The 23,566-nt window shown below is 41.5% G+C and overlaps 2 protein-coding genes and 1 pseudogene across 3 annotated transcripts in view; 2 read left to right on the top strand and 1 right to left on the bottom strand.

The window, feature by feature from the left end:
* LOC308384236 (uncharacterized protein) overlaps positions 1-23,566 on the bottom strand; it is a 352,712-nt gene that overhangs the window by 170,417 nt on the left and 158,729 nt on the right. The window lies entirely within an intron of this gene.
* Positions 1-23,566, top strand: part of LOC308384879 (CMP-N-acetylneuraminate-beta-galactosamide-alpha-2,3-sialyltransferase 1-like) — a gene marked incomplete at its 5' end in the record, with an annotated part of 42,789 nt that overhangs the window by 7,918 nt on the left and 11,305 nt on the right. The window lies entirely within an intron of this gene.
* LOC308385153 (intron Large complex component GCFC2-like) lies at positions 19,972-22,158 on the top strand (annotated as a pseudogene). Its single transcript has one exon. The product of its transcript is annotated as an intron Large complex component GCFC2-like (transcript).

Raw genomic sequence — 23,566 nt, 5'->3', positions numbered from 1 at the left:
CAGAACCTTGACAACCTGTTGGCATAGTGAAAGCCTGGTGAGGTAGTATTTCTACGATGAAGATCAGGGTGGAACATCACATCAACAGGCTTTGCATTTTCATTTTTTTAAGAGTTGCTAATACACTGAAAAGAAGAACCTAAACTTTTAAATAATCTCTTACTGTAGTCAAAATATGACACCAAAATGATCACTAGTGATACAAGTTAAGTTGCAAGTCAGTTAACTAATTTAAAAAGTTCTCTCCTCTGAGGTGTTGCTGTAAGCACGCACACTCAAACGCAACAGAAAACCATGCTAAGCCCTTGGGAATCTTGCTTTCATACAGAACTTCCTACATAACATTCTACTACACCACTAGCATGTCACTGTGACTATGATGTGATACTACACTATCATGCTTTATGTCAGTGGTTCTCAAACTTTTTTTGCTGCGCCCCCCTTTGTTTTACAAGAAAAATGTTGCGCACCCACGCACGCACACATCCTCCAACCACACACACCCATATTTTGCTCCATTGCGGTTTATTTCACACCTCAAACATTTAGTAAACAATTAAGCAAATACAAGTAATCTGCAATAAATTACAGGTAGTAAGAAAATAAACTACTAACTCTTTTATGCTACGTGCACACCTACACAGGTATTTTTGAAAACACAGCTGTTTCGTCCACACGGAAACGGCGTTTGGAATCACCGAAAACTGAGATTTTTTTAAAACTCCTTTTTTGCGTTTACGTGTGGACGAGGAATACAGAGTTCATCACGCAACGTCAAAGGTATGTGCCTTTTTTCACGTCATGCTGTGCGCCACGATATTGTTTACATGAGATGAATTGCAGAATGGCAGATAGAGACAAAATACTGTTAATCTGACTATCGTCAGGTTTTACACGCAGTTACTGTCCCTCCATTTAGAAAGGCAGAGGTATCACGGATCATGGTGTGATTATTTTACATGTAGTTGTTTTTTTCCTGTGTAATAATATTCAACATTGCTATCAATACATTTTTCAAAAAATGCCTCTCTGTGCAAAATAGGTTTAAAAACATAAACAGCTGTGGGATACTGTTTGTCCGTGATTTTAACCGGGGGAACAAATCGTGGCACGAACAGCCTGATATTATTTGTATCCCACTGTAACTTTACTGTATAAAGAGCTAACATCTGCAAAATGTATGGAGTAGTTAATCATTACAAGACGTGTTTGTGAACTAAAAATCACGAATGTGGGATACTGTTTGTCTGTGATTTAAACAGCCCAGCGCTGCTCCCGACTAAGGGAAAACCAATTCTGCAGGGAGACCTACCTTGGCACTTGTGCAGGTGAAGCTAAAGGGCAGATATGCTTCACCATATTTTCTAGTCTTTGGCTTAGAATGAAGTTGGTTTGGAAACATATTCAGCTATGCTTCATCTCCTGCTTTGCGTTTCTGTAGGCTCCACGTGCTAACAGTGTCCAAGCGTTTTTGTTTTTTTCCCCCCTTTTCATCCCTGCCATGGCTCTGCCCTAGTGGGCGGGTCTGCTTTATGCTATCAAGCTAGAATAGTGTAGGTATAAAACAATATCTTTAGTGATGGGGATTTTTTAAGTCAAATTATAGTACAAATATATGTAATCTATTGGTATCACTTGACTGGTTTTCAACAGTAATACATTGGAATAGTTTTATGGTGAATGTTTTATACTTTCTGTTCCACACTACAGGATACTCTAGTGCACAAACAACTGAAGTAACACATTTTTTTTTTCAAAACCCGGACCAGAACCTATTCGTAATTTATTCGTAAATCAGGGTGGAAAATAAGTATTTGGTCAATAACAAAAATACAACTCAATACTTTGTAACATAACCTTTGTTGGCAATAACAGAGGTCAAACGTTTACTATAGGTCTTTACTAGGTTTGCACACACAGTAGCTGGTATTTTGGCCCATTCCTCCATGCAGATCTTCTCGAGAGCAGTGATGTTTTGGGGCTGTCGCCGAGCAACACGGACTTTCAACTCCCGCCACAGATTTTCTATGGGGTTGAGGTCTGGAGACTGGCTAGGCCACTCCAGGACTTTCAAATGCTTCTTACGGAGCCACTCCTTTGTTGCCCGGGCGGTGTGTTTTGGATCATTGTCATGTTGGAAGACCCAGCCTCATTTCATCTTCAAAGTTCTCACTGATGGAAGGAGGTTTTGGCTCAAAATCTCACGATACATGGCCCCATTCATTCTGTCCTTAACACGGATCAGTCGTCCTGTCCTCTTGGCAGAAAAACAGCCCCATAGCATGATGTTTCCACTCCCATGCTTTACAGTAGGTATGGTGTTCTTGGGATGCAACTCAGTATTCTTCTTCCTCCAAGCACGACGAGTTGAGTTTATACCAAAAAGTTCTACTTTGGTTTCATCTGACCAGATGACATTCTCCCAATCCTCTGCTGTATCATCCATGTGCTCTCTGGCAAACTTCAGACGGGCCTGGACATGCACTGGCTTCAGCAGCGGAACACGTCTGGCACTGCGGGATTTGATTCCCTGCCGTTGTAGTGTGTTACTGATGGTGACCTTTGTTACTTTGGTCCCAGCTCTCTGCAGGTCATTCACCAGGTCCCCCCGTGTGGTTCTGGGATCTTTGCTCACCGTTCTCATGATCATTTTGACCGCACGGGATGAGATCTTGCGTGGAGCCCCAGATCGAGGGAGATTATCAGTGGTCTTGTATGTCTTCCATTTTCTGATGATTGCTCCCACAGTTGATTTTTTCACACCAAGCTGCTTGCCTATTGTAGATTCACTCTTCCCAGTCTAGTGCAGGTCTACAATACTTTTCCTGGTGTCCTTCGAAAGCTCTTTGGTCTTGGCCATGGCGGAGTTTGGAGTCTGACTGTTTGAGGCTGTGGACAGGTGTCTTTTATACAGATGATGGGTTCAAACAGGTGCCATTCATACAGGTAACGGGTGGGGGACAGAAAAGCTTCTTACAGAAGACGTTACAGGTCTGTGAGAGCCAGAGATTTTCCTTGTTTGAGGTGACCAAATGCTTATTTTCCACCCTAATTTACGAATAAATTCTTTACAAATCCTACCATGTGAATTCATGGATTTTTTTTTCACATTCTGTCTCTCACAGTTGAAGTGTACCTCTGGTGCAAATTACTGACCTCTGTCATCATTTTAAGTGGGGGAACTTGCACAATCGGTAGCTGACTAAATACTTTTTTGCCCCACTGTATATGGTCTGTGTGAAGATGATACATTGATTACTCTGGATGGTGTGATTCACGTGGGGGGATAGGCATAAAAGCGTGGGAAAGAGATGGGTTCACATAACAGACACCTGTCTAGTCTGTGTGAAGATATGATACATTGTTTCATCAGGAACTTGATGTCATGTACAGGCAGGCAGGATTGGACCCAAACACAGGACTCATAGAGGCAAAACATGAACTTGAAGCAAGCCAAACAGAAACCTAGATTGGAAAGCTAGAACCCAAATGCACAAGAAACAACGTAACAAGAAGAACTAACTGACAGGGACTAAAATACACTGGGGGGCACATGAGGAAATGAGGAACAGGTGGGCACACACCTGGGACTCATTGGGCTAGACAAGACAAGGACGTAAAGCAGAATACACTAACATGAGACAAGACCTTCAAAGTAAAACAGGAAATCCACAGACTGAACTCAGAGACAATACTAACACAGTACAGGGACCGGAGGGTCTCGAGACATGACTGACTAGGGAATAAGAGAATAACACGAGGGCAGAATTAAACCTAAGAGCTACAAATCACAACCCAGAAGAACAAGAAATCAGAAACCAAAACCCTAGTACTCATGAACAATAGAAGTAGGAGGATCAGCACATAAGCGTGGGAAAAAAGATGTGTACTCGCAAAAGACATTGTTCAGTCTGAAATGTGTGAGTGAGTGAGTGAGTGAGTGAGTGAGTGAGTGAGTGAGTTGGGGAGGTGTATGGGGATGTTTTCTGTCTGATGGATGAATATAGTCTGGATACCCATGGGTGTCATTATGGTGGTCACATTTGACTGGGAACACCACAGGTGTAAAAACACTTAAGTTTCAATGAAAGAGGTGATCATAAATCTGTGGAGGATATCATAAGGCCTTGAGGCAATCAGATGTAAAACCTCTCGTGCAATGCACCAAGGGAAAAATCTACTTGCATGTCATATCCAGCCTTTACATTTCTTCTGCCAGTTATTATTTTAGCAGATATAAACAGTAAACAAAAAACAAGAGAAACACCCCAATGAAAAGCAACAGTTTCAGCTGTTTCCATGAATTCTGGTGATGAAGCGTCTGTGATGATGGCTTTCTTCTCCTGCTGTTATGGTTCAAAATATTGGGGATGGAGACAAGAGAAAAAACCATAATAACAACACTGGTCCGGCCGGGTTAAGTCAAACGATGATTTTAATGAACACACGCGTGGGAGATGGACACCGTATGCAGACAGCCTCAGATCTCAAAATGGTGGAGCATTGATCAAACTCTTATAGCCTCTGGTACCCCCACCTTATCATAAAAGCCTAAACATTCACATGCTTTTCTCTCACACGGCGCCTAAGCTATGACCTTGGCTCCCCGTTTATCTGCTCCTGCTGAGATGGGGCAGAAAACTCCAGTATATTCTGTTCTCTTCTAATCAGACAAATAAGGCGATGACTTTCTGCAAACAGTATTTCTTATAACATCATAAAACAATATCATTCATCCACAATAAATCAGCAGTCTAATGTAATGCAAATCAGTTTAACGAATGCAATAGTTATCAGCTTCTTCTAATTCAGGAGAATAATGCAAACTAAAACTACATAATAATTCACAATCTTTAGTTACGGATATAACATGGCATAAAATAATATTATAATCTAACACTGCTCACGCATGTTCTTATGAAAGGTGAACGTCCTCACAATCATTCTTTATAGGACCAGACCAAATGCAGACTTTATTCAGTAGGATCTCAGTAATGACACTTGTGTACGGGAATCGGAGCTCACTAAAAAGAATAGTGAATCGATGCCCTTTAGGGCCATGTTTATTTTGCAGTCAGTTCAGTTTTACATTCAGTTTAATTTTATCTATACAGTGCCAAGTCACATAAACAGTCACTTCAAAGTGCTTCATATTGTGAGGTAGACCCTACTACTTCTACTACTACTACTAATATGATTCCTTTGCTGCATTTTCTAAGATGTTTAAGTTCAGGTTTTACTGTTTAGTCTTGAGTTTAGTTCTTTTTGCCTTTAAGTTTATTTCTAGTTGGTGTTTTCTTTTTCTTTTTTCTTTTTTTTTTCCTCTCTTATTTTTTCCTCTTGTGTTTGCAGGTTCACTGACTTTAACAACAGTCCTATAGTTTAAATGTTCTCTTTATGATTGGAAGACATCCTTCATTGTCCCTCCTTTTCTGTCATATGCCCATGAATGGAGGCAAACTTTACCTCCAAAACACAAAACTGAACAGTCTTCAGATGGTGTCTAGCTTACATTTTCTTCATAGCCGAGTCTGCTTCTTGTTAGTTTTGCACTTATGTCTCAAGTAACCACATGGGTATTAGCATTCCAAGCCCCAGATTATAGCTGCATGGTGGTATGCAAGTGCAGCTGATCTGATGAGTATGTGCTGGGCCAGTGTGTTGTTCCGGCATCGGCCGGCATCATTTCTCCACAGTTTTGTTTTTATAGCATGTGTGCCTCTGTGAGGGGTGGTGGGGGGAGCATGTGATGCCATACACCAGTTGTTTGGTGCTCTGCACCTGCTGCACTCATCAAAGTGAACAGACAGGTTTACTGGCCGGCCCCAGGCTTGACCCTGTGCCACTGGACTCTGTTCATCCACAAATGAGAATTGAGATTGGCTCAAACCTCCAAGTGTTACGAGCTTATGTGTAGGCATTTACCCAGTTAGCAATACATGCATACATACATACTTTGTTCTGTTTTATTGGATACATGTTTGATCTACTTTGAAGAACAGCAAGGGTTTATAGTGTGTTTCATCTCTAGAAAACAAATATTCAAATTAGAAGATTGATTTGTTTCTTTCAAGGAAGCAAAAATTTCATGTTTCTAAAAAATTATTTTTCTTTTGAACACTGAGTCAAAATAACACACCAGATAAATATTTGTTAACATGCAGATATTATCCGACAGGACATATATCTGCCGATACACTTGCTCTCTGATGTATCCATCGGTGTGTGAATGGTAGATAGAAAGCAATTCTGCATAAGAAGGGCTCGTGTGATTGGGTAAATGAGACATGCTGTATAAAGCGCTGTGAGTGTTCTGGGAGAGTAGGGAAGTGCTATACAAGAATTGCAGGTTGACTGACTTTAACAACAGATTTCCATGCTTTTAAGCATAACTTCTCATAACTTTATCAAAGGGAAAGGATTTCTCTGGTGTGCATTAATCTTAGCTGTAGTCTAGGCTAATTAGAGCCATTTCTACTTCTTTAAAATCCTTTCATCACTCTTCTGCAGCCTGAATGAGAAACTTTCCTGACCCCTGTCTCCTCAGCTCAGCATGATTTGTGATTGTGCTGTCTGCTGTCCGCACTGTGTTAGGCAGCTATCCATTCTGGGTCTTCTAATAGTCTGGCTTTACTCTAATTGTATGATTAATGTTTAGGTTAAGGGTGATAGAAACCTCTGAAGTTGGCCAATGCATGGAAATTAATAAAGGAGTTCTTTAACACAAGATCTCTGTAGATACTCAAGTGCCATGGATAATCTCTGACCGATTTTTAGCATGAGTGAAAAGGGAATTATTGTGCTCCTTTTCAGCTCTGTATTTTTATTCTTGGCCCCTTCTAAAGTAGTTTTGTGTGATTCATAGTTATAAATAATCCTATTTTTATCTCTTATTCGACCCCAGTGCAGTCTCTTGTTTCTTCAACACTCTGAAACAAGCCCTTTCAGCTCCTTTCCCCCTCCATTTAAGATAACTTTCTTCTGATTGGCTGTCATTTGTAAACATAAAGGTTGTACACCATAGAGCTGGGGACTTCAGTGCCAGAACTGTGTGCCTAAGGTGTCCATAATTTTATTGTCTGCAATCACGTTGATTATAGTCAGTCTGAATCTCCAGTAGTGTAACATGGGCTTTAATAAGAGCAGTGGCTGATCATGGAGTCTGTCTCAGCTCAGTTGTCTGCTCTTTATTCGGCAAACAGTAGAGAAGCTGCAGAAATGGATCTGCATTAATGCAAAGTACAAAAGTAACTATGCACTGTATCTATTTGAACTGATGTTTCTCCTTTGTCTGCTCATGAGTTGCCTTAAGCTACCTCGTAATGTTGTATAATGTGAAGACAACGGACAATGTACCCCTAAAGAAAGGATAGCCAAATCATTAAGTAATCATTTCTCGCGTGAAATCGTCCTCCTCCTCTGTTACTGATTCTCTCTCGGTCTCCATCTCTGTTTTGTTTTCCTCCCTAGTTGGTGTTTTCTTGTCTCTGTCTCATCACTGTCTCCTGTGTCGTTCCTCTCTTTACGTTTTATTCCATGTCTGCTCTGTCTGCGTCATGTGTCTTTCCATGAGCTATCTAAAGTCTAAATGAATCACTTTACAATACCACATCCGCATTTGCAAGTCTCAAGTCAGCATTTCTGCTTTACTGGAACAGGAGGAAAGTTAAGAACATAATGACACAAAGACATGTTGTCAGGTGTGGTGCAGAAACGTCTTGAACTGGAAACTTTTGTCTCATCCTCATGCGTCATGCTGATGTCACCGTGAGACATTTCATTGACAAAATCTTTCTTACATATCAAACAAAGCAGAGATATGATCAGTTTAGACACAATTCATAGGATGTTCTGTGTAATCAATTTGAGGAGCAGTAAAAGGCCAGCTTTTGGTCCAGATTAAGCACAACCCCCCCACCTTACCGGAGTCTTTGTCGTGGTTCTGGCAGCATAAGGTCCGGCCCAGACAAGTTCAAATTACGCCGACGTTGATCTCAAAGCAAAAATATTCAGCTTCACCTCAAGGTCAAGATCACAGTTATTGTTTTTCTGAGAATCTTGTCAATGTTATAACTCAAAAGGAATTGCATTACCTTGGATTAGGGACTAGGTGCAGAGTGGGACTAGGACCAGGGACACTACATTTCTGCCTTATTGCCTATTCACACCATGAACTAAACTGGCACTCTTAGCCTGGATTTATTTACAAATCATGCTCATTGCAACAACATGTTCACACACCCATAATAAGACTTGACATACTGTTCTGGGACTTTCTAAAAACGTTCCTCCTACTAAGAAGGGCGTAGTACAATGAGAGTTCTAAGAACTTGGGTGGAGGTTTAAGGGAAAAAAGTAGAGCCATGTTGAGAGGTGTGATTACAGGTGTGGATATAGCACACAAAAACATGATTAAAAAGAATCACCTTGAACCCACAACATGAATAACAAAAACACAGGAACGTGCAGTGATAACATGTCCTGCCTTGCAATGTTGATTTAGTTATTGTTTGTTACTCATGTTCTTCAAAAAAATAAAAAAGCAAAACATTATTACTGTCACAGTCTACAGGGTCAAGTTTGAGTTTCTTTTCCTATCTGACTTTTTCTGTTTTTTTCTCTTGTACTTTGGTTCAAGTTTTATATCCTCTCATTATCCATTATTTATATTTAAGTTTTCAGTTTCCCTCTGCCTTTTGTCATGTCCTCCTTCACATTTTCCCTCTTTGAAGGTTTGTTGATTTTGTTTCTTTGTTTTTATACCTTCCTTAAATTCTGCAGTAATTTTGTTTTATAGTTTAACCTTTGTTTATGAGTCCTGTGTAATCAAAAATTATTGGTTCATGACTTCATTATGAACTGCACTAACATGCAGTACCATGATCAACTTCTCCCTTGTAAAAAAGGCAGCCACCTCTGTGACACAGAACTTTTTTTATGAATCTTGCTTCACAGTGAAACCTTTAATAGCCATGCTCTGCTTGCTTGTTTTGCTTTGAATAGGATTTGCACTGCTACTTTACTGTGGCAAGCATAAGCTTGTCTTTACTGGAACTGGTGCAGACTTGTGTAGAACTGGTTGTATTTGCATGTGGTGTATTTTAGCAGTTTGTCAAGGCATTAATGTTTTATTTGCTTTTTTCTACAGCTGTTTATTTTGTCTTCATTTATTTTGTTTTACTTTAGTTTTATATTATTTCAAGTGGACCTTTTGCTATATTGGTCCACTTGATTGTCATAGTTTATTTGCTCTTTATAATTTATTTTTATTTGAAGTTATTACAATCAGAAAGGACAGAACTCGAGGACAGAAAAGAGAAACAATATGACTAAAGAGAAGTTGGGAAGAGAGTTAACAGAAGGAGAGGGAAAGAAAAATCGAGGAAAAGAGGGATAGAGAGAAAAGACACTGAAAATCTGCTTCTCTATTTGCTTTGCAAAACAGGAAAACAGCAGAGAAGGGAAACTACAGCAACAACCAACATAAGCATAGGTAGCAGTAAATAATAAATATTGAATCTTATTGAGTGGCACACAAAGCCAACAACGCATGAGATGCTTAAAGGCAGCAGCCAACCAAGATAGTGTGTGTCTGTGAGTACCTGTTTGTACACCTGTGTGTGTGTGAAGGAGCAGGTAGTCACATTTGACCATTGTGACTGTATTTATTCATAATGTCTATTCTGTGTTATTTTCATGAGATTCGTAAGCATGAGATTGTTGTTTTTCCACAGGAAAATGCAAAAAAGGATATTATGTGCTATTAAGGACATGACAATGTGATATTCTTCTTCTTCTTCTTATCATTATTTATGGTACTACATTCATAAGCTCATATCAAAAATAATCTGACATGGATACATGATTTCCTTCCATGTATGGTTTTCATGGGTTAAACAGATCATAAATAAACCCTCCCAGGTAATACTACACTGGCTGTTGCACAGTTAACAGACAGGTTTTTCCTCTTTTCTCAATTCTGACAACAAGCCAAACAATTCAGCTTTCCTAGAACCAAAAATAAACCTCACTAACACCATCAGGGCATTTGAATAGTAGCTCACCAATTCAACTTGCTCTATCGTTCACAGACTCTCTGCCTACTTGCTACTTCCTTTACTTTTGAAGGTAAGAGAAAATATATTACATTTAACACTATTAATTACTCATGACAAGCTTTATAAAACCTCTTAAAAAACCTTATTCAGATGTTGTTAAATATATACATTTAAAAAACATGTTAGCATTATAGTGTGGCTGAATTGTGTCTTTCTGATTGATTGTTTAGCATTCTCTTGCGTTCTGTACATAGATTTTTGTTTAGTGATGAATAAGTTAGTTGTTTATTTTCTTTGTAAATAATACATCTGGGAGGCCAGCAAAATAAAGTACACACACTGAACGTTTCCTGACGATGCCTGCATTTTTTCAGGAGAGGACCCCACGAAACAAATAATTACAACTTTTAATTTTAATAATAGGGTACGGTCACTTATTTAGAGTCCTCTTTATATTTATGAGACTTATGTTTCTGGAGTCACTGTTGACTGTCTACTAAACCGCTGAATCACTCACACACTGAAATATGCATATTGTACACTTTAGTCAGTAGTTAATAGCTATTATTATGCATGAAAAATAGTCTTAAACTGAAAAACTTTGTAACTAGCTGTTGGGTCTGCACCTCAGCAGGCCCTCTAGTTCAGATGTTATTCCTGTGAAGAAAGCAAATGTTACGAAATCAGTTTTACCCCGGTTCTTTTTATTCCTCGGGCATCCAGAGATGGCACCAGAACTCAGTAGTCATTTTCACAAAACCTTTATTCATCTTTATTCATCTTCATTTAAGCATGCATCTTCTAGAAGTGGAGACATGCAAGGCCGGTGTCCCTCTGCAAATCTTCCACTCTTTTGTTTGTTACAGTCAGCTTTATAGAAGCGACCCCATCATAAAACCCCCATGGAGTGCTTGTATGAGCACGTACCCATATGTCTATGTGAGTGCACGTGAGTGACTGTATGTGCGTACCTGTGTGTATGTGTGAGTGCACGTGAGTGAGTGTTATTAAATCCCAGTTCTTTTGTATTCTTTACAGCCAAAAAAGACACAGCTCATAGTGGTCTTTTACTTTAAAAATGGCGACTGAGCAGTGAGCACACACAGAAACGCCTGCTCAAATCAGCCAGTCTCAAGCAGAAAACAGGAAGCCAGGTTATTTATGTACTTCTCGACGTCACATACACTTTAAGTTTCGATCAAACACTCTGTTTAGTTTCACTTTCTGCCTGCAAAAGCATTTAATTTCCTGTCAGTCCCTTTTGGCACAGACTGTACTCAGAGTTAGGCCTCTCGTATCTAAAACAACATAATCAGCAAATACGCATTCAGATTATATATTCAAACCCCAACAGTTTCCCCTTTTCGTCTTTTTTAAAAGCCGACGTAAACCCTAATTATTCCCATTAAGTTTACTTCCATGTGAGAATAATAGCTAAAATATAACAAAAGAAATCATATCAAAAATGAAACCTTTCAATTGCCCAACCCTTTAGGTCCTCCGTCCCCTCAACGAGTTGTACACTTTCAATGTTCCCTTATTACTATAGCATAATTACTTGTATCCACAACAAATAAATCAAACAAATAAATCAAGCCCTTATACAGCACCTCGCGTTTACGCTGGGCTGTGAGCTATCATTGCTTCTCTTCCTACCATCCCCTTTTGACCCCAGAGTCACAATTTAACCCCACTTCTGCCTTCCCTCACTGCTCCAATCCAATCATCTATAATTAACTTTATCCCCTAAAGGGCCCATATTGCTCTTCATTATTTTTATGGCCACATTTAGCCTTAACAAGCCTTTAATATCCTAAACAACAAATTTCCTTGAACATTCGTGCTCTGTGCTTCTTTTGTGGTCCCGTTCGGTCCGGTGCTTCCAGGATTCTCGCCAACCTGCTCCTTCTCCTGTAATGGACAGAAAAGGAAAACGCCTCTCTCTGCTATGCCTCCATAACCTATTATGTTCATCAATTGTTCTCTTAATTCTTCATACTTGGTTCAACCTATCATGTTCTTGGGTCTATCATTTATACATATATAATCTGCAATTTTATTCATTTGGGTAAGCTACACTATTAACAACCCTTGACACTCCAAAAACAAAAAAAACCTCTCTTCTTCTCTTATCTGATCATCTCAAGTACGTCCTGTACTCAACTTACTACTTTAAACAAAGACAAAGCAAACTGTTTTTCACCTCTACCCCAGAAACTAATCTACGTCATGTCTGTGTCTGTAAGCGTGCATTAAAAAAAACTGTTGGTATGCAAGTACAAAAGTTTCCAAGCGAAATGTGTCTTAACTCTGACCTACAAGTGAACCTTCATGTTATCTGTGTCTAGAAGCATTTTGTTTTTACATTGACCGTTTACTTATTCTACTAAAAAAAATCAAAGAGAAAACAAAACAAGCATTTTCAATCAATTAAGTTTAAGCATAGAAGCAATTACTTATGAGTAAGTTTTATTAGAGCTAAATTATCAAACACCCAGAAAATCATAACATGATCACAAAGCCCCTTATTTCAAATTAAACCCAAAATCACCCCTTCTTGACACACTTCGTGTGTCACTAAAGACCAGCTACTGAAACAGAAAATACTGAAAATACTTCACCACCTCTTATAAAATTAATAGAAAAAGCTTAGTCAAATTATTTCTCTAAAACCCTCAGCAATTCTCCCCTCGGGTAAATTTGCTCCGGGCTTCCAAACCTGTGTTTAGGAATAAAATCAGTTTAATCATCATGTTAAATCTTTTAAACCCCTGGCTCCATTCAGAGCTGCCTAGAAACAACACCTGTGTGTTAACACTAACTTCATTTTTTTTAAAACCCACATTTCCCATTTGTAATACCTGTGTTATAACAAAACTTAAGACAGAACAGTTATCAGTCATGTTCTTCGTACAGCATATTTTGGTTTCATTTTGCTCCTCTTAATGTAACGGTACATTTTAATTTTACTTTATCAGACTTAACCAAAATATATGTGCTTTCCTTACTTTGCTCCTGTTTTAAAGGAAAAAACCTTGGTCACTTGGTTGAATCACAGATTCTCAAACCTCAAAACAATGTGCATCTTTAATCATTCATCCAAATAACAATTTTACACTTCACTTATACATTCACATATTTACATATAACACTGACTGCCAAGATAAATTATTTCCATCACATCTTCACTTCATCTTCAAAACCTTAGTACCGGCACACCTAACTTTTCGACTATATTAAAAGCCTCTAAGCCCAGGTTCGTCCACCTTGCTGGTCAATTACAGCTGTCATCTGTCCGAGACAGCGGTCTGACTTCTAAGCCCTATTTTAATTTATAAGCGTTTCCCGCAGCTCGACAGGAAGTCCCACTTATCGGCATATAAACTTACACCTTAAAGCTTTACTTAAGGCTCACCTGTCAGCCACGTTGAAATGGTCAAGCCCGAGGCCCCGCCCCTGTCGGTCAAAAAGCGCGGTAAGGAAGTGGTCAATGACCACTTGGTTTTTAACGGGTGCCCGAAGTTCTGCGGTTACCAACCGGGCTAACTGGATGCCGCCAGGGATGACCATGCGTCCACGATCACCAGTCACTGCCACACGCTGAGCAACGACGCTCCTAGGAATCGTCCTTCCCGTCCTAAGTAATTTAAATCATGTTAAAAGCATCACTGTGGACTCTAACCGCCAGTTTATTATCTGATGCCTGAGTCCAACTCTGCTAATCAATACAGGGATAAATCCATCCCTTAACCAAATATCCTAACCTAAACTCTTTTTCTTGGCTGACGTAACAAACACACATATCCCACCAACTTCAAACATACGTCACAACAATTAAATATCAACCCCAATATTAACAACAATGTGGTTTCATCCAATAGCCCCCCTCACCATTCAACAAGCTAGGGAGGACAATAGAAATAAAAGAATGTCTCTGAGCATACAGTTTAAAGCAAGGCTTACAAATTTAAGTACAATAATGGCAACATTTAATAATTTCAACCTAACATTAGCCATGAGTCATACTGGTCACAAAATAAAGTACAAATCTAGAACTAATTTAACACATTATTACGAGTCCTTTCCTCTGTAGCTTGGACAGTTAATGCGTTGGCAACTTTAAAATGCATCCACACCTTCTCTGTCAATATTCCTTTCAACTAAGCTGATGCCTCAACAGCTGGTGATTTGAAAAACATTGACTTATCTAAGCGATTTATATCTAATGGCTTAACAAGTAACATAGTGGAAATAGCACAAATAATACCCTAAAATTCCTTGAAACGTAAAAATATGAATTTTACAAGAGAGAACTAACATGCCAATTAGAGAAGCTAGAGGAGGTGGCCCAAATTAAATAATACATTCCATTTATAAAGCATGTAAGGGAAAAAAATAACACAATGTCACAGACTCCAGGCACAGAGACATCCATAAAGACAAGTGATGAGGGATGAGGACTGCTGGATGAGAACAAAAACACACAAGACACACATGGTTAGAATAAATACCACAAGTTTCACTGAAGGCCTAATCACTGTGAGTTGAAAAAATAAAAGTTTGTGCTGCAAACTGGGTTTGATTTGTTTATAAATTAGTGCAATAGATCAGCCGTAGAGTCTTTTGCTCCAATGAGGGCATTTGCAGCATCATCAGAATCTATGCCACATCATACAGGGAGTACAGAATTATTAGGCAAATGAGTATTTTGTCCACATCATCCTCTTTATGCATGTTGTCTTACTCCAAGCTGTATAGGCTCGAAAGCCTACTGCCAATTAAGCATATTAGGTGATGTGCAACTCTGTAATGAGAAGGGGTGTGGTCTAATGACATCAACACCCTATATCAGATGTGCATAATTATTAGGCAACGTCCTTTCTTTTGGCAAAATGGGTCAAAAGAAGGACTTGACAGGCACAGAAACGTCAAAAATAGTGAGATATCTTGCAGAGGGATGCAGCAGTCTCAAAATTGCAAAGCTTCTGAAGCGTGATCATCGAACAATCAAGCGTTTCATTCAAAATAGTCAACAGGGTCGCAAGAAGCGTGTGGAAAAACCAAGGCGCAAAATAACTGCCCATGAACTGAGAAAAGTCAAGCGTGCAGCTGTCAAGATGCCACTTGCCACCAGTTTGGCCATATTTCAGAGCTGCAACATCACTGGAGTGCCCAAAAGCACAAGGTGTGCAATACTCAGAGACATGGCCAAGGTAAGAAAGGCTGAAAGACGACCACCACTGAACAAGACACACAAGCTGAAACGTCAAGACTGGGCCAAGAAATATCTGAAGACTGATTTTTCTAAGGTTTTATGGACTGATGAAATGAGAGTGAGTCTTGATGGGCCAGATGGATGGGCCCGTGGCTGGATTGGTAAAGGGCAGAGAGCTCCAGTCCGACTCAGACGCCAGCAAGGTGGAGGTGGAGTACTGGTTTGGGCTGGTATCATCAAAGATGAGCTTGTGGGGCCTTTTCGGGTTGAGGATGGAGTCAAGCTCAACTCCCAGTCCTACTGCCAGTTTCTGAAAGACACCTTCTTCAAGCAGTGGTACAGGAAGAAGTCTGCATCCTTCAAGAAAAACATGATTTTCATGCAGGACAATGCTCCATCACACGCGTCCAAGTACTCCACAGCGTGGCTGGCAAGAAAGGGTATAAAAGAAGAAAAACTAATGACATGGCCTCCTTGTTCACCTGATCTGTACCCCATTGAGAACCTGTGGTCCATCATCAAATGTGAGATTTACAAGGAGGGAAAACAGTACACCTCTCTGAACAGTGTCTGGGAGGCTGTGGTTGCTGCTGCACGCAATGTTGATGGTGAACAGATCAAAACACTGACAGAATCCATGGATGGCAGGCTTTTGAGTGTCCTTGCAAAGAAAGGTGGCTATATTGGTCGCTGATTTGTTTTTGTTTTGTTTTTGAATGTCAGAAATGTATATTTGTGAATGTGGAGATGTTATATTGGTTTCACTGGTGAAAATAAATAATTGAAATGGGTATATATTTGTTTTTTGTTAAGTTGCCTAATAATTATGCACAGTAATAGTCACCTGCACACACAGATATCCCCCTAAAATAACTAAAACTAAAAACAAACTAAAAACTACTTCCAAAAACATTCAGCTTTGATATTAATGAGTTTCAATAATAAAATTATTCCTCAAAAATACAACTTGCCTAATAATTCTGCACTCCCTGTACATTTGCCTCATGGAGTCTAACACTGCTATTTCTAAGGCTTCTACTGCAGGGTTAGGAATTGTGGTCAGAAAGTCTCTAGTCTCTCACATAGCAACAACCTAAGACTGGATACCAATGCTGCAGGAGACTGTTAAGATAAAGACGAGACCTTTCTGGGTTATTTACTCCAGGAATGTACTGAATCAGCACACAGGGGCCAATAGAAATAAAGCAACTTTGTAGTTCAGTATCAAAGTCAAGGGCAAGAACAGTTTAAGCAGGCAATGGACAATGAACTTTCAGTCAGTTTCAAGAAAGTTCTGGTAAACATCGTGTGACTCAGGAGGTGAAAGCAGGACTTGATTCAAACCAGCTGAGGACTGCACCTGGCTGTCGCTGCCTGAGCAGGGTCAGTGCTCTGCGCAGCTGCTGTCTCTCTCATGTGTGCCAGAGGCCCAGGTGTCTGCTGGTTCTGTGACTCTTCTCGCTTGGGTGTCCGAGGAACTGCTCCAGCCTTAAGTCTTCGCTGGAGGGTCCGAGGAGCTGCTTCAGCCTTCGCTGGAGGGTCCGAAGATCTGCTCCAGCCTCCTGCTTCCGGTTGGAGGTCCAAGGAGCCTGTCTGGCCATCACCGTCACCTGTGGCTTCCACGCCGTCGCCCGCAGTGCCACCACCTGTGGCTTCCATGCCATCGCCTGCAGTATCATCCTCGCCTGCAGCTTCAGCCTCGCCTGGCCCTGCGGTTGCCATGCTGCTGCCTTTTCCACGGTCAGCACCTCAACATCACCGGCCACCTTCCAGGCCGCTGGTGGGACTTCATCGCCGTCATGGACAACTCCTGAACAGCCTCCTGAAAGGTGTCGCTGCCGCGGCCTTCCGCCTGGCCGGCCTCTGGATTTGTTCTGCCCACGTCGCTGCCGTCTTCCACGCAGCTGACCTCCGAGAAGTCTTTGTAATGAATTAGTGAACTGGCGACCTCCAGATGGATTTTTCTTTTTCACTTTAGCTAGCTAACAGTGAAGAACCACCTAGTGTGAAATAGTACACCATCTCATTGGGTTTGTCACATAAAACCCATTGCTGCAGCCAGGGTCAGTACCGAATTAACCACCATAAACTGCTTTTTATTTTTATTTCTTTGTTTTCCGCTGAGTTATCAGCTATGTCACTAATAAGCTTACATAAATGAATGTCTATAACCAGCAACCAACCAACCAACCTAGTGGCATTACTTTCTCTACTGGCAGAAGACACCACTGGACATGCTCTAAAATGTAACATTAAACACTCATTCATAGACAATGTTAAATCTATACAGTTTTTTTTCTTCTCTTTTTTTTTTTACAGTAGATTCAAATGAAACTCAATACATGTAGTTTTTTAGCTTGGTTTTCAGTCCATCTGGTCACAAAGTGATGTAAAAATATATAACTTTTTACCACTAAACTGATACCACACCTTTTATCTGTACCACTGACAGTTCATGTGCTGACATGTTGCATCCACACCTTCTCTGTCAACATTCTTTTCCTCAAAGCACAGCTGCTGCCATTAGATTGATGATGATTGTAAAAATAAAGACCTCACCTAAGCAGCTTATATCCAGTGACTCAACAAGCAAACAAGATAGAATTGACAAAAATAATACCCTATTGCAAAATGTATAAACTCTTTCAAGTTTAAAATTAAAAATCTGAAATTTCTTTAGAGGGAATGTACACATCCAAGGCCAATTCAATGGCACTTTAAATGATTTACTCTAACTGCTATAATGGAAGGAGTACCAAAGGGCTGAAATGGTCAAATATATATACAAATATCAATAAAATGCTCCTCGGATATCTATAAAATTAACATTAAATGTCATGTATATTCTGCAAGCCTGAGATAACTCACACAGTTATCACACTAGTGATCAGCATCAGCCAACAGCAAATATCATAATGTGTACTTTATGCAAAAGTATTACGTAATACTACAAATATTTTCATCTCGAAAACTTCAACTTAAGACAGCGGCTGAGGTGCGACAAAGGATCTCTATTTTTGTACTAACTTTGTCTTTCTTTTCTTTTTTACGAGTAGTGTAATTGAATATTTATCTGTTATGCTCTAGATTAAAGACTATGGTTCGTTTATAACATTCTCTACTTACTTTTAGCTGTTTTGGCAGAAAGTGGTAGCTTTATTTATACAACTTCTCTTACTTTTTGACTTGGTCATATGCGTTCTTTTAGCCTCATTGAATTTTCAGTGTTTTGTTGCATATTTTTAACCCACAATGTTCTATAGGGTTTTTTTTAGTTAGAGTTTTTTAGAGATATGACCATATATGAGGGTGGAATTATTTTCAGCTAATGAGAAAGATCCTCTAGTAAGAAGTATTCATAAACTGTTATGGTGCAAAGCGTGGACACAAATGTCAGCTAATTACTGCTGAGTAACAGGCTAATAGATTATATATTTATACGTATGTATGTATGTATATTTGTGTGTGTATGTTTTGTGGGTTTACATAAAACATTTAAATTGTGTGCAACAGTTGTGTGGCAATTCACAAGTCAGACACAACCCCAATAAAAGGTAGAAAAGCCAAATGGCTGCTCTCGGGGGCTCTTGTTTGCACATAGTCCATAACCCCTCCCTCCCTCTCCTTTTGAAAAGTTCCTCTTTTGTTGATAGCTACATAGATAGCTTGATAGATGTATCATACTGGTTCTTCTTGACTCATATTCCTGCTTTTGTAATTTCATCTTTTTGCTGGTAAGACACATTATAATTTACACTCTGTCTCATCTCACACTAATCTGTACTGAACCTCCAGTCATTAAGTTTCCCAAATGTATTTTTCTCTCACTATATGTGTGTGTTTGTGTGTGTATATTTAAATATGTATACATATATATATATATATTAGGGGTGCAATGATACTCGTATCGATACTGAACCGTTCGATACAGTGCTTTCGGTTCGCTACGCATATGTATCGAACAATACAAAATTAGCAATTTATTTTATCGACTTTCCTTCTGACGATGCTGTCTGTGTTGAGCGCTCAGTGGATCTGCACTCGACAGTGCAGCCTAGGCGGAGTAGTCGATCGCAGATTCAGTGAGCGCAGGGCAAGCTAGCAAGACAGAAGTTAAGCTCTCCTTGCAACATGGCAAATTGAACCACCCCACCCTCATTCAGATGTGGCGTTTGGAATTATTTTGGTTTTCATGTGACGTATGACCCTGGAGGTAAGCGCGTCATGGACTAAAGTAAAACAGTATGTTGGATGTGCCATGCAATGCTCAATTACATGGGTGGGAACTAGTGTGTTAGCGCAGTTAGCTCGTTAACGTGTTGGCCGTCCAGCCCCATGCACGGGGCGATCCACGGTAGCTCGTTAACGGAGATTTGCCGTGTTGTGGTGTTAACGTCATTTCAATGAGATTAACGCTGACAGCACTAGTGGGAACACAACGAATATGACTGCACATTTACTCCAACATTATCCTAGTGCAAAGACAAGTGGAAGCACACAAAAACAACAAGCACGCATGCTACAAACTTTAGCCGAGTCATTTAGACAGCCGTTAGTACATGATTCTCCTTATGGGGACCTGATATGTTTAATATGCTGCTGAGAATATAGCCCAGAAAAAACGTATAGTATAGCTTTTATTTTGGAAAGAGCCATTTCTCTGTAATAAACTCTCTTTTCCAAAGACCAGAGCAGCATATGACAGAAGAAAGAGAAGAGAGAAAGAAAGACCAGGAGGGGACCAAAAAGAAAGAAACCTCTGTTTTGAGTTTCTCCGATGATAAGGAAGCTGAGGAGTCTACGTTTAAATTGAAGAAGTCATCTGAGAAAGCAGTTCTGTTCCAAATTAGGAAGAAGGAGGCTCCGCCTGCCAAGACCATCGTCAGCACAGGGGCTGGTGGTGCTGTCTCATCATCTGCTTCACCCAGGCAAGATTATAGCAGTCAGACGTCACGATATTCTGTGGAAGATGACGACGAAGATGATGATGATGAATACAAGGATAATGGGAGCAATGATGACAGTGATAGCGATGAACGTGGAGTGGGATCTCCTTCAGCCAGCTCAGCCTCAGACTCTAGCAGTTCTTCTATACGCCCGTAAATATCCCCAATGCTAGAGAGATCGAGGCAGCCAAGAGACGGCGTCGTGCCAATCGAACCCAGAAAGAATTCATTCCCCTCAGTAGAGATGGCCAGAGTTCAGCTGGCAGCACACTAGATCACTACAGCAGGGAAGATGAAGATGACAGAGTCGATGATGATGATAATGAGCTGGAGAATCGAGTTTGCCCCACGGATGAGGAGCATCAGGGAAAGAATTACTGAGAAACTTGGAGAAAGTGATGGCAGTCGGTCAGGGACTGATGGGGAGGAGCAGGAACTCTGGGAAGAGACACAAATTGGGAAGGGAGTCAAAAGACGACCAGGGGAGCAGAGCCCATCTAGCAGTGACTCCAGCAGCTATAGCAGCAGTAGCATAAGCAGGCAAGATAGAGGAAGACAGAAGAAGAAATCTGCAGGAGTCAAAGTTCCAAAGATGCTTCCTCCTGTCACTGTCTCAACGGTCAAGAGAAGGATCGCTGGAAAACTTGAGTCGTTGAAGGAGGTGTACAGAGCACGCCAGGCAGAGCTCAGAAGGATGGAGGGCGATGTTGAGGGTGCTAAAACCTCGTTGGAGAATCTGGAGGAAAGCTCCTCAGAGAAGCAGCTTAAGTTTTACAGGACCATGACGACTTATGCCCACAACATGGTGGAGTGTTTGCAGGAGAAGGTTGTTGAGATCAACTCTCTGGAGCTGCAGTTGCACACTCTGCTGTCTGACCAGATGGAGGCGCTGTTGGCTCAGAGACGAGAGAAGATTAAGGAGCAGGCAGACCACCTGCAGCAGCTTGGCTATAACACAGCAGAGCAGAGTGCAAGTTCAGCCAATGGATCAGAAACTCAGTGTGAGGTAAGCGTCGGTGTTAAAACTGAGGAAGACTTTGATATGGCTGAAGACACATAACCTTCAGCAGAAGAGCAGGAGCAGCTGCAGAACAACATAGCTGACATACTGTTGATGTCTAAGGCAGACTTTTCTGATGTCCAAGAAGACTTCTGCAGTGTTAAAAAGATTCTGTCTCGCTTTGAAGAATGGAGGGAATGCTACTCGGAGTCCTACCACAATGCTTATATCTCTCTGTGTCTGCCCAAGTTGCTGAACCCCATCATCAGGCATCAGCTGCTGGCATGGAACCCTTTAAAAGATACCAGTGGAGACTTTGAAAACCTCCCATGGTTCACAGCAGTGGAGACCTTTTGTCATGGACATGGCCACGAAGAGCTGGAGCACACAGACAGACAGACGCTGTCCAGCGTCATAGAAAGGACCGTCGTACCCAAAATGACTGCTTATGTGGAGCTGGTGTGGGATCCCATGTCCCACCAACAGTCTGTCTGTCTGACTGATGTGTGCCACAGTCTGAAGGAGGACTATTCTATCTTTGAAGGAGAGCATAGCAAGCCAGTCAAGGCATTCACAGAGGCTCTGGTTCGCAGGCTGAGAAGCTGTGTAGATGAAGATGTCTTTGTTCCCCTGTACCCCAAAAAGTTTCTTGAAGAGGCGTCTTCACCTCAGCGTCACTTCAGAGATCAGCGGTTCTGGACAGCTGTAAAACTCTTAGGCAATATGGGGAAGTGGGATTTACTGCTCCCCGAGTCTGTATTGAAGGAACTGATGCCTACCCCATGCCTCGAATCGAGGACTTGCTGGAGAAGATCGGAGCGGCCAGGTACATCACCACCTTGGATCTGTACAAAGGTTACTGGCAAGTGCCACTGGAGGAGTCTTCTCGACCGTACACCGCCTTCAGGACACCTGCCGGCCTGTTCCAGTTCACGGTGATGCCATTTGGCCTACATGGGGCACCGGCCACCTTTCAAAGGCTGATGGACAAATTACTACAGGGGTGTGACCCCTATAGTGCCGCCTACCTGGATGATGTAGTGATCTTCAGCAACACCTGGGAGGAGCATCTGCAGCACCTGTCCGAAGTCCTGGGAAGAATCCATAAGGCAGGGTTGACCCTCAACCCCTCTAAATGTGAGTGGGCACGGCAGGAGACCCGCTACCTTGGCTACCAAGTGGGCAGAGGTGAGGTGCGCCCGCAGTTGGATAAAGTGGAAGCTATCCAGAACTGCCCTCGGCCTCGCACCAAAAAGGAAGTCCGGTCTTTCCTGGGGCTGGTTGGCTGGTACCGAAGATTTGTGCCCCAGTTTGCAACTATTGCGGCCCCTCTTACTGCGTTGACCAGCAAGGACCAACGGAATCCTGTCATATGGACAGCGGAATGTGAACAAGCCTTCAAAGGGCTGAAAACCTGCCTGTGTACGACCCCAGTTCTCAGGAGCCCAGACTTCAGGAAGAGATTTCTGGTCCAGGTGGATGCCTCCAAAAGCGGCCTGGGAGCAGTGCTGGCCCAAGGGGACCCTGGAGATGAGCATGCGGTCCTATACCTAAGCCGCAAGCTGCTGCCACGGGAGACCAACTACTCAACGGTGGAGAAGGAGGCCTTGGCTATTAAGTGGGCACTGGAGAAACTCAGGTATTATTTACTTGGAAGAGAGTTTGAGCTGGAAACTGATCATCGAGCGCTCACCTGGATCCATTCCATGAAGGACCATAACAGCCGACTGACACGCTGGTACCTTTCACTGGAGCCTTTCAGATTCATCATCCGTCACAGACCAGGCAAGCTCAATGTAGTGGCAGATTATCTCTCCAGGTTGCCGCACAACGCCAACCTCCGGGTGGAAGGGGATGATGTGACGGAGTTACACCGTCCCGGGCCGCAGACAGCTGATCTGGGCGCATACACGCACCACCACCATTAGTTTCTACAATTACCGTGGCTGCGCGTCTTTTCGTTGACCGGGCAGATAAACGAAAAAGGGTGAGAGGTATATTTTGAGCAGCGCAGAGGGTGGCCAACATATTTTCCCACTTACCTTTAATAAAGCCGGTCGCGGAGACTCGCTGTGATCGCCGATTATACGGGGGTTATGCAAGCCGATGGTATGGTGTTCCGGGGTTTAAATAGTGGGTTCGCGTGCGCTTGAAAGGTCACGTGAACTGCATTATTTTTTGGTTTGTTTTTTATTATTGTGAAACACTGTAGGCTGCCTGGAATTGGCCATAAATGTCTGTATATACATATATGTATTGTAGGAATACAGCGGGAAATAAGCTGAGGGGGGAAAGATTGTTTGGTTTGACTATTACGCCTAGTGGGAGGGGCTATGGGGTATAAAAG

Source organism: Rhamphochromis sp. 'chilingali' (assembly GCF_963969265.1).
Source record: "Rhamphochromis sp. 'chilingali' genome assembly, chromosome: 17".
Lineage (NCBI taxonomy): Eukaryota > Metazoa > Chordata > Actinopteri > Cichliformes > Cichlidae > Rhamphochromis > Rhamphochromis sp. 'chilingali'.
The sequence above is the reverse complement of the archived record's forward strand: the minus strand, read 5'-3'. Positions and strand labels throughout refer to the sequence as shown.